The 12,453-nt window shown below is 40.8% G+C and overlaps 1 pseudogene across 1 annotated transcript; it reads right to left on the minus strand.

Annotated features, from left to right (window-relative positions):
• Positions 1 to 2,618: 2,618 nt before the first annotated feature.
• LOC310867683 (WD repeat, SAM and U-box domain-containing protein 1-like) lies at positions 2,619 to 6,471 on the minus strand (annotated as a pseudogene). The gene is made up of 6 exons (XR_014571071.1): positions 6,408 to 6,471; positions 5,146 to 5,559; positions 4,218 to 4,405; positions 3,856 to 3,940; positions 3,206 to 3,299; positions 2,619 to 2,886 (listed from the first exon to the last, which is right to left on the minus strand). The product of XR_014571071.1 is annotated as a WD repeat, SAM and U-box domain-containing protein 1-like (transcript).
• Positions 6,472 to 12,453: the final 5,982 nt, after the last annotated feature.

The following is a 12,453-nucleotide window of genomic DNA, read 5'->3' on the forward strand; positions in this document are numbered from 1 at the left end:
AACTGCCCTGTGTTAAACCTATAGAAGATACATAGATAATCACACCGTGAACTCTCAACATGTGTAGTTTAATAGGCTACAGAGTGACTAGGCCTACTAGTAGAACATTTAAAGTTATACTCACTATACACCACAATATTATAATAACTATGTGTATTAATAATGTATACACAGGTGTGCAGCATCACTTTGAATGAGGCTGTATGTGTGTATGATGACTGCTGCCCACATCTTTGAATGAGGCTGTATGTGTGTGTGATGACTGCTGCCCACATCTTTGAATGAGGCTGTATGTGTGTATGATGACTGCTGCCCACATCTTTTGGTTTTGCTGCTCGTGACGTCCATCTCCTCCAGCTGTTTATCCTGCAGGGCACATGACAGACCTGCCATCTCATGTTTCACGCTCTGGCAGAGATGGGTTTGTGTATGTTTTGGTCTGATGAAGTTAACCATCTCATGTTTCACGCTCTGGCAGAGATGGGTTTGTGTATTGGTCTGATGAAGTTAACCATCTCATGTTTCACGCTCTGGCAGAGATGGATTTGTGTATTGGTCTGATGAAGTTATAATGAAGTTACCCTTCCCTCAGCAATGTGTGTGGCAAAACTTGCGATGTAACACATTGTGAGCTTGTAGATCTGCTATGTTCAAAAGATTTGTATACATAATGAAAACTTGACATGGGTACATTCTACATAATGAGTACTTTCTACTTTTGGTATCTTTTGGCTCAAGGACATTTTTAATTCTGAACTTTTACTTGTAACGGAGTACATCATTGCCGTATTGATACTTTTAATTAAGTAAAACATTTGAGTACTTTTTCCACCACTGGAGTATATGGAGATACAAAGTTTCTGCCTGATTGCAACAGGTGGCTTGTTGAAATGTGCCTTGCCTGTCATATCTGCTGTATCTCTGCACAGTAGGCCAGAGTCCTGCAATGGGTCGGATACCCGTGGTACCCCGTGGGTACCCGAGTTTGACGGGTGGGAACGGGCGGGACAATATACCTTTATAACTTAACGGGTACGGGCGGAACGCAACGCAACGCGGGTGGGTGACGTTTTTTAATCTGTGGACGCGCACTGCGTGATGTTATAAACAGCAGCTGAGCTGGGGGTTTTCCTCAACAGTGGAGACAAGTTAAATCCGTCACATGCCCAAGGAATCGTCAGTGATGTCACATCACTGCCGATTCCTTCATAATGGCATTCTGTTTCTGCTGCTGTGCTTCCCTGTGCTACTTCCTTGTTGCATAGCAGTGACATCACGGCTAAATCCTTGCTTCCTTATCGTAGCATTTCACGTGTGGAGTTTTTTTTTATTTTATCACCAGGCTGCATACTGTAGCCTATATTTCCGTTCCCGCTGATGAAACACCAAAGGATTATAATGCCAACATTCAACACAAGATGTAAAGCTAACCCAGGTAATGTTGGCCTAATGCGCCACTCTGTCTAAGTGTAAATAAAGTTAAAAAGATTAGCCTGATGAGTGATGACCGTGTTTGAAACCAGCGGCGCAACACTTACTGAACGCTAGGGGGGGAACGCTAGGGGCCGAAAAATCCGCCCCCCCCCCCACCACCCTATAGGGGCGGGGGGGATGGGGGGGTCTAACCACAAAAACGTGGGGTTATGGTTAGGGTTTGGGGTCGGACTACAGAGAGGTTGTTCCAGTGTTTTGGCACAGTTATTATTATTATTATTTCAAGGCCCATTATTTATTGGGCATTTGAGCCACAGACCACCATTTGATGAGATTTAGACTCCCAGTCCCAGACACAAAATTTGAATATTTAGTTATCGTTGGATATATACGTTTGTCCACATTTCCATTCTGTATTGATTATAAACGTGAAAAGAGAAGGGAACCCGCACACTCATATGCTCCAAAAGATAAATGTATTGACGACGTTGATAAATGATCTGTGCCATTATAGTGACATGTTGTGTGCTTGTAGTGGTTAAATAGGCTAGATTTTTAATGATATTTGTAAATGTTGCTGGGGACCCCCTGCAACCCCCTCAAAGACTGCTGGGGTCCCCGGACCCACTTTGATAAGCAATATCATTCATACGATTTAGGAAAATAAAAACACATGTTTTTTAAGTTCCTGCATATTGTCCCCGTTAAACATCTGCATTGAACACAATTAGAGAATCTAGAAGAATTGTTATTTCGATCAACATTTTCAATACGGCATGGAAGGGAATTATCCAATGACAACAAAATATTCTTTAGTTTTGGGTCTGAGAGTGAAATGAAAAGGGTTGCTGTGTCCAAGATGAGGTCACCTCAGGAGCCTGTCATTAGTCACAGAAATTGTTCTCAGTATGCAGCATGGACAGAGGGAAATAGCAGGGTTGAGGAGATTGACTCATGGAAGTTAATTGGGCAACTCACTCTGTGATAATTTGGAGAACTTGCAGGCAATCAAATAGTGTGATAATATTCTATAACTCACGCTCGCTTGAAGCACAGCTGGACGCCTTCAACCAATCAGATTTCTTCCCTGAAACGTCATTCACTCTCACTGTAACGTGTTCAAAAATGGATACATAATTACAGTATAATCACTTATAGCTTATTGCTGTCCAAGTGCTCAGAGTTCAGATCCACCACATAGCCCAATCCCAATTGCCTCCCTCAAGCCCTGAACCCTCATTGACTTTAGTGACGTCAGCTGTAAGTGATTGAGGGTGAGAGGCTGCAAGGGCCAACATGTCTTTGGTCAGACAAAGCAGTTCTGTTCCGTCTATGTTGTTTCTTCGGAATGTGTCCACCTGCAGTTCCTTCAGGCTCTCCTCTACCAACCAGGCTGACACGTCCTCATCTGACCAGTCACTGACCAACAGCTTGGAGTGGCCTGCTAACATTCTCCCTGTGACCGCAAAACACATGGGAAAACGCAAATCTGTCAGCAAGAACCTCTCCATAGTTCATCCTACCCCGATGATGGGGAAGGTCTCCCCCCTGTGGTTGACTGCAGTACTGAACATTCATATTAAAGTAGGGATCATCATTTTTGAGGGAAGATCTCTTTGGAAGGTCACTTTAAAGTAGGGATCATCATTTTTGAGGGAAGATCTCTTTGGAAGGTCACTTTAAAATCAAGATTATTTCGGAGTCCTTCCTGATGTAGTAGTGGCGACTGAACAGACCCAAGATGAACGTCACCCGTGTTGAAATGTCTTACCCTGACACACGCAGCTGTCCATCTGAGGAGTAGGAACAGGACAGGACCGGAGCTGTCTGGCTGCTTAGAGTATGTAGGAGCTTCATCTTCCAGCCTGGAAGTGTCAATGAATCAATTAACCCATTCTGACCTGAGATCAGATTCATACGAGGTTTCCGCCGGACACACACTGGTCTGATGAACCCATTCTGACCTGAGATCAGATTCTAAAAATGTCAGTCGTTTTTTTAGATTTAAAAAAAATAGCAGACCTACAAGCTCGTATCGCGCCACCGAGTGGCGCGATAAGAGCTTGTAGATCTGCTATTTTTCAATAGCTAAAGCATAACATGATGCTGACACCAAAATGGGTGCCCGTTCAGAATGGGTTAAGCATTAATCAATTAAATTTATTGTGGCACATGAATAGTTGACATAATGAATGATGGTGAGAAACATGAGAATGAGATGATAAAAGACTTTTGATGATGAGATAAGAAAGATGAGAGAAATGTGAAAGGGGAAAAATGGTAACAGATGAGAAATAAGACAAAGGGGTGTTGTGATGGGAGACAGAGACAATAATGATAGAGTTTAGAGTCCTAGAGAGCGAGAGAGTGAAAGAGAAGCTCACTGTAAAATCTGTCAAAATACAAGATAGATCACTGTACCAGAGTCTGTTTTATTTACGGCCCAGATCTTCAGTTTTGCTGTCCTGTCCACAGGATGCTAGATGAAACTGCACCACTTGACTACCTGAAATGTAAAAACATAATCCAAAATCCCAATTCCCAAAATAATTCTGTGTGTAGGTTCAAGTTACATAACTGTGGGTTAGAGTCACATTTACTGCCAGCATGTTTCAGTCCCCCTGGTTGTGAGGTTTTCATCCCCATATCTTAGTTTATTTATCTTTTAAATGCCTTTACATGTAGTTGTATGCATTATGTAAAGGACTTTGAATTGCCATCCTAATTTGGAATATTCCTATCAATGTCATCGCTATCATTATTAAAATCATATTGCTTCTCACCACTGAGGATTTCGGGAGCAAATGCACAGAAGGTAACCCCCAGGTCATGGGCATTCTTCTCTGCATGAAGCTGGTTAATTTTGAGGTCCCACAGGCGGAGGTCCCCATATGTGGACCCAGTCATGAACAGCTGCCCACAGGGACTGAAGGAACAGGCTACCATCGTAGTGTCATCCACTGCCGCAGTCCTTCAGACAAACAAGCCAATACATGGGATGTTGTTAACCCATTCTGACCAGATTCTAAAATGACAGTTTTCTATCAGACGTTCTTCGATTTTTCAAAAATAGCAGACCTACAAGCTCGCAGCGCGCCACTCGGTGGCATGCTATGAGCTTGTAGATCTGCTATTTTTAAATAGCTAAAGCATAACGGAATGCTAACACCAAAAGGGGTTCCCGCCTAAAATGGGCCACCTTCAACCTATTTTGGGCTGCATGTCGTAGGCAAACATCTCTAAACGTTTCAACTTTTTCTAAATGTAAAAATAATAGAAGATCTACTGTGGGCACGTCACTGTGGCCTTATAGGTCTGCTATTTTATCTACTTTTGCGCTACACTGTTATATACTGTAGGAAAATAAATGATAATAATAATACACTCCCCACACTATAGTGTTACCTCCCACTGTTTACTGCAGATCCACACTAACACAATGGATCTTCATCCATAGAAATCCTTTAGCGATTTTCACTTTAGTTGATCTAGAGTAAACAGCGTGAGCCAATACCAGTGTGCGGACACTATTTTTATTATGCTGATCTAATGTTTGTCCTTGCAGAAGCTTGCATGCAGATTTTCTAACTTGCAGGTTTGTAACTCTATAGGGGTCCTCCGGTTTGAGAACCACTGCTGTAGCTCATAAAATGGTTAAAAATGAATTCCTGCTTAAATCAGAATTTGCTGTCAAAATGAACACTGCTTCACCTGAGCAGCGTTCTAGATGTGAAATCCCATAAAGCTAAGGAGCCATCAGAGGCACCAGAGACCAGGTGCTTGGAGTCAGAGGAGAAAGCACAGATCCTCACGGGGCTACGTCCAGGGTGCTCCAGGACATGTTCTATCTCTCCCGTTGCCATCGACCAGATGACCAGAGTTGCATCCGTTGAACAGGAGCTAAGAAATTGACCGCAAGCACTGAAGCAACAGCAATGAACGCCATAGCCATGCCCTGATATAGTGGTGAGTAGGGCAATTCTGAAAAGTCCTCTGTCTTATAAACTCTGAGGGTTTTGTCTCCGGAACAGGTGGCCAATAGTGTTGCAGAGAAAGTACACCAGTTGACATCATCACGGTGGTCTTTCAAGGTGCAAATCAGAGACACCATTTGGAACAGCGATCCTGTGGATAAAATGACATACAACTTTGAAATGAAGATCCTTACTTTACTTGTCACTACATGCCTCCCTCAACAGCTATACTTGGCTCATTCAGTAAGATTATCGTTGTAAGGCTATATAAGGATATAATAGGATATAATCCTAGCCTCCTAGAATTATAGCATTAATTGCAATTAATGCTATAATCCTATAAAGAGGCTATAAAAAACAGGTAATAAAATAATGAAGAAGAAGAAGAAGAAGAAGAAGGCATGATGGGGGAGAAAATAAAAGAAATGGATCAATGGATCGATACTATGCAAAGTATGCATGTATTCCAGTAGCCATGGTTCACATGACGCTCAGTAGCCCTGAAACATGACTGTCATAACCATGGCTAGTATTCCAGATACAGTACAGTAGACTATAGACTAAAGACAGCCATTCTATCTAATGCTTTAAAGCTGTAACATGACAACGTCAGTGTTGTCAAATAAGAAGTTTACTTTCGATATTAAGTGAAAGGTATATTCAGTGATTTCACTTAATTCAAATATCACTTATTTTTTTGTTTTGTTGTGATAATCCTCTCTACTATAGAGTGTGCTGACCATATAAGGAGTTCCTCCCTGTCCCCAGTTAACCCCTGGGGGTCAAAAAACCTTAGGTTTCGTTTTTGGCTCTCTATCCTGATTGGATGAAAGGCTTAGGTCCCAGCCAAAAACGAAACCTTAGGTTTTTTTGAGTGAAATCACTGAATATACCTTGAAATTATTCTCGAATATAAAACTATACTTACTATAGACTTATCAGAATATCAAGCATACATTGTTGGCATACAACTGTGAAATATGACAACGTAATAATAACCTTTGTTAATCCTGTTTTCTGTCTCACTGACTCACTCTGATCCTCTCCTCTGTTTACCTCCGTGGCCAGAGGCAGGTGACCATGACGTCATGACGTAACGGGGAGCACGCCAGTTCTTTCCTCTGTTTGTGTTTGTTAAAACTGTATAAAGGTTCAAGGAAAGATTACGAAATTATTACAATATTTATAATGTAATCATGTAACTTGGCTATTGGTTAGGTACTGTAGTAACGGTGTTATTAATTTATTATGGTAAATATGACATTCACATTAATCATGCATAATCAGGTGACGTTAGTACCCGGCGGGGTAAAACCATGTCTAAAACGAGCGCACCCTAGGAAATGGTCTCCACGCTATCCACACTTTTCCTGGGCTGTGTGTGCTCCAGTTCCTGTTGATTTCATTGGATATCATTGGTCATCTGACCAGTTTCATTGGCTTTCATTGGATCAAATCGACAGGAACTGGAGCACACACAGCCCAGGAAAAGTGTGGATAGAGCACCGAAGTCTGACGTCACTTTCAGTAGAGGGCGTAGGTCCCCAGGTTCATGTATTTTTTTAGTTGCATTGAAATCGCCATAGGAGGATTTTTAGATTGCTTCATATAAGAACTGTGTTTGAAAAATAAACATGTCATCCCGGCCGCTTCACTCATATGGATATGAAGAATCAACTGACTGAGAGAAAACGCTAATGTTACTGCTGCTGAATTAGTTACATTTTCGCTAGAAGCAGACTGTATCATATATGAGTGACTGATCGTTGCAAACGATACAGAGACACCTCCCTGACAATAACGCCGAGACAGCTTGTTTATTTTTGGACCACAACGCTTATAGTAGACGATATTAAGATCACCCCATGTTATTCTCCATAGAGAAATTACTTCCGCGAACCAGGGGAATTGAAGGGATGAGCGAGTTACGTCAGGACTTCGGTGCTCTAATAGAGCACCGAAGTCCTGACGTAGCTCATCCCTTCAATAGTTAATTAATTAAAAGTACACATATCTTACTTGTATTGACGGTGATAGACTGTACGTCTGTAAAAGTGGAAACAGGTTCATCTGTAAGTAGCAGGGCGGTCCATGTGCATGTGGTGACACTTGAACTTGTTCTCAAGCTTGTTAAGAGCTAAATGTCTTCTGGGTTAGAAATAGCCTAGTAGGTTTTCAAAATCTTCCTCAGAACAGCTTCTGAAGATACTTATTATAGAACCTTTTAATAGTTGTTTTATTGTATTACTTATAGTGAGCTTGAAGGCTGAAGTGGGGTTAAAGACATAGAGAGCTTTAATTAAGACATGGATTTACTACAAACACTGAAGTCGTTGGTCAATGAGCGACTATCTGCAGCTGCTGAAGAGTTATTTGGGATTGTTGGAAGAATTGTAACAGAGTACGTCGAGGACAAAGCGCTTCATTCCAGGCAGGAGAATGAGCACCAACGCAGACTACTGGAAATGGTTTTAAAACCACCCGTGCAATTGCACGGAGCAGGTTGGTAAATGCAACACGCTGCAAAAAGTCAGTTTCACATAGCTACGAGGTTATTTTGAAAACAGTCGGTTTAAAGGCTACATTTAAACACTGTCAATCAACAACAACAATATGGGTTAACAGTGGGTTTTAAATGTTACTTTGCTGAAATTATATTGTAGTTGTAATTTATCTATGGGAGTAGTTGTATAAGTCATGCTAGTTTAATACTTATTCATCAGACAAACTGCCTATCATAAAACTTTGTCTAATCAATTGTGGGCGGGAACCCCTTTTGGTGTTAGCACTATGTTATGCTTTAGCTATTGAAAACTAGCAGATTTACAAGCTCAGCCACCGAGTGGTGCACTACGAGCTTGTAGGTCTGCTATAGCAGGTCGTCCAATGATCCCTGGGTCGGTGGTTCGAATCCCGGCTCCTCCTGTCTACGTGTCGAAGTGTCCTTATGGGCAAGACACTGAACCCCAAATTGCGCCTGATGTGCTGGCTGGTGCCTATAGCATGGCTTCCGCCGCAATCGGTGTATGAATGGGTGAATGTAATTCACGAATGAAAGCGCCTTGGATAAAGCTGCTATATAAATGCACCATTTATAGACCAATCCACGGAGTGCCCTGGGCGCAGCCATAGCTGAATACTAAATATTCTTTAGTTTTGGGTCTGAGAGGATAAATCCCATCAAATGGTGGTCCGTGGCTCAAATGCGAATACATTATGGGCCGTGAAATGAAAAGGGTTGCTGTGTCCAAGATGAGGTCACCTCAGGAGCCTGTCATTAGTCACAGAAATTGTTCTCAGTATGCGAGAGAATGCAGCATGGACAGAGGGAAATAAGTGGAAGTTAAGTGGGCGAGTTAATGGGTGATCATGTGGAGAACTTGCAGGCAATCAAATGTGAGAATTAGTGAGAATTATCATACTGTTCAAATTATTCAAACATGGACATACAGGGTTGGGAAGGTTATACTTTAAAAAAGTAATCCCCATACAGTTACACGTTACTTGCTAAAAAAGTGCAGTCAGTAACTTTCAGTTACTTTTGGATTACTTTTAAGCAAAACTCTGTTTAATTAGATAAAACACATTTTAAGAAGAATGTTGAGAAAAGGAACAGAAACATGGTTAAATCAGCAGCAAGCAGAACCACCTCAGAAATTATTCTGTAGTAGGCTACCACCATTATGATTCATGTTAAAATACAGATAGGCACGTGTTCACACAAAAGGCAAATGCATTCCAAATCATAACAATATATACAAATATGAAGAATATAAGCCCTAGACAAAGTCATACTGTAGGGCAGTGTAGGGCAGGCTACAAAATTATATTGATGCACGCATGCACGCAGGCAGGCACGCACACACACACACACACACACACACACACACACACACACACACACCAGTGTTGATTTCCTCGACTAATACTAAGACGAAAAATGTTCGTCGACTACCTTTACCTTTTTACTGAGGAAAACTAAATGGAATCTAAATGAAAACTAAGCCATGATGACTAAAACTAAGACGAAATATATTGACAATTTCGTCAACAAGTAAAAACTAGACTAAAATGTTAGGAAGGGACAAGAGATCCAGTATCATTTTTTATCATTTTGCACATGTGTAAAACAGTGTAAAAACAGTCATAACGACGACATCAAGGTCTGACAAAATACATTTTGTTCGACTAAATCTACAGTTGATTTAGTCGAACAAAATGTATTTTGATATTTAGTCGAGTAACACTAAAACATTCCAGGTGACTAAAATATGACCCACACACACACACACACACACACACACACACACACACACACACAGCTTTCTAGCACAACGGAGCTGATGAGTTTGCAATGCGCGATGGGCTACATTTGATTTAGTCGATTAAAATGTATTTTGGTGGGTGTTGACGCTATCATGATGACTGTTTTTACATTTTAGTCTAGTTTTTATTTGTTGATGTCAGTATATTTAGTCATAGTTTTAGTCATAGACGACGAAAACAACACTGGCTGCTGTTAGGAATCAGGATACCAGTGGTGGAAAGTAACAAAGTACTGTACTTAAGTACAATTTTGAGGTATTTGTACTTTTCATCAGTACTTTTACCAGAAGAAGAAGAGCCAGAATTTGTACTTTTACTCCACTACAATTATTTGAAAACCTCTAGTTACTAGTTACCACTTCAACCCATTTCGGACATTTTGACATTTAGAAAATAGCCAATCTACAAGCGCTGTGACGCATTGTGAGCTTGTAGATCTGCTATTTTCAATAGCTTTTGTCAAATGGCATTCTGCACAATGGGTACCTTTACGTTTAGTACTTTAAGTACATGTTGATGCAGATACTTTTGTACTTTTACTCAAGTACTCATGTTCAATTCCGTACTTTTAGTAGTTCTAAATTGCAGTATGGATACTTTTACTTAAGTAAAACAATTGAGTATTTTTTTCCACCACTGTCGGATACGGCACTCAACCAGCAGCGCAGTTATTACGCTCAGCTGTCAATTCTATAGGCCTACTGTAATAACATACTGTACTTGACCATTGTCAGAATCACAATCAGAATGATTCCCATGAGCATTCAACCAAGCCATTTAACATGCCTTTTATATTTTTCGAGCGACTCGCGCTCGCTTGAAGCACAGCTGGACGCCTTCAACCAATCAGATTTCTTCCCTGAAATGTCATTCACTCTCGCTGTAACGTGTTAAATGGAGACATAATTACAGTATAATCACTTAAGTGCTCAGAGTTCAGATCCACCACATACTGCGTTCGTACAGAAAGTACAGTGGGTGACGGGCGCAAAGCAGTGTAGGCTATATCATTGGGTGTATGAATCAATCAGAATCATATTTTTAAATGATATGGCAATGCAAGAAACACGTTCCACTTCAATTTAGGTGGCTTTAAAAAAAAATGCGGTGGCCACTTATTCCTTCATTAAAAAACATGATGTATTTGGCACCTCATAAGTGTGGAAATAAAATCAAATATCATATAGATGTATTGATTGATTGTATAGCCAGGAGGAGTCCTTCCTCCTCTCTCTCGCTGTGTTGTCGAAAAGCCGGTCATTGGTACAGGTTGGCTGTTGGCTGTTAATTACTCTTCATGTGACCACCGCGCTCAGACTGTATAGGTGTGCTATACCCGTTCAATACTAACGGGGTCGCACACACCAAGACTTCAGTTGAATATGTTTATTTCGGAGTGGCGCGCTACGAGCTTGTAGATCTGCTATTTTTCAATAGCTAAAGCATAACATAATGCTAACACCAAAAGGGGTTCCCGCCCAAAATGGGTTAAGACATTATAGGAAAATGAAAAATATGCTTTTCACACTTTTCTAGCATATCCGTGGTCATCATATGGCCTAACAATCTATGCCAAAGCAATGGGAAAATTTCCAATTAGTGTATTTTTATGTCAAAAGTCCATTAAAAAAAGATTGTTATTTTCTTTTTTTTTTCTTTTTTTAAAGATATTTTTTTGCGGCTTACGCCTTTTATTGATTTTTGAAGGGACAGACAGTAGGCTGACAGGAAACGGGAGAGAGATGGGGGGATGACATGCAGTAAAGGCCGTGTCGGGTCCGGGAGTCGAACCAGCGGCACACTGCGACTGGATTACCAGTCCGGTGCCCAGACCGTTACGCTACGGCCTGGGCCTATTATTATTATTAATTATTATACCATTAAAAAAAGACAATTTTAATTACTTCCTTTGAACGAAAATGTGATGCGTTGGCCATGTCGAGGCCAGTGTGAATAAAATGAATCATGATTTCATTCACCCGTTTTCATAATACACTGTTTGACCATCCGTTTCCCAGTAAAATGCCCCAAAAAGCCAATGCCTGTCTTTAAAGGGATAGTTCAGATTTTTGTATGAAATACTTGCCATTAATATAGTGGTTGCAACTGTATTAATTGATTGCCAGAGTCCCGTGGTGGGAGTTCTGCTCTGGTTTTAGTGAATATAAAGTAGTTCCGGTCATTTTGTGGGGGGCACTGGGGGCCACGCAGTAAAAGTAAAGTAATCCGTGCCTTTTATATCTATGACTCACGCTCACTTGAAGCACAGCTGGACGCCTTCAACCAATCAGATTGCTTCCCTGAAATGTCATTCACTCCCGCTGTAACGTGTTCAAAAATGGATACATAATTACAGTATAATCACAATTACAGTATAATCACATAATCAACAGGCAGCTGTTGGCTTGTCAAGTGCTGACATGCCCTCAAAGCAATCAGAAAAAGGAACAGTCCTTGATTTTTCAAAGGGAGTTCTAGTACAAGAATTAACACAGCAACCAATGGTCAAAATGAATATATTTATTTCATGTTATTGCCCAAAATTGTAACTTTGAGAAATTAAAGAATTATGGCCGTTTCTTGTAAAAATAGGCAAGGCACATTTCAACAAGCCACTATACAATATTATGATATGATATGATTAGATTAGTGACACTATATTTCTATTAGGGATGGCCAACCGATAACCGTTAGCCGTTAGCCGTTAATTAATTGGTTA

Source organism: Protomyctophum parallelum, assembly GCF_964188405.1.
Source record: "Protomyctophum parallelum genome assembly, chromosome: 12".
NCBI lineage: Eukaryota > Metazoa > Chordata > Actinopteri > Myctophiformes > Myctophidae > Protomyctophum > Protomyctophum parallelum.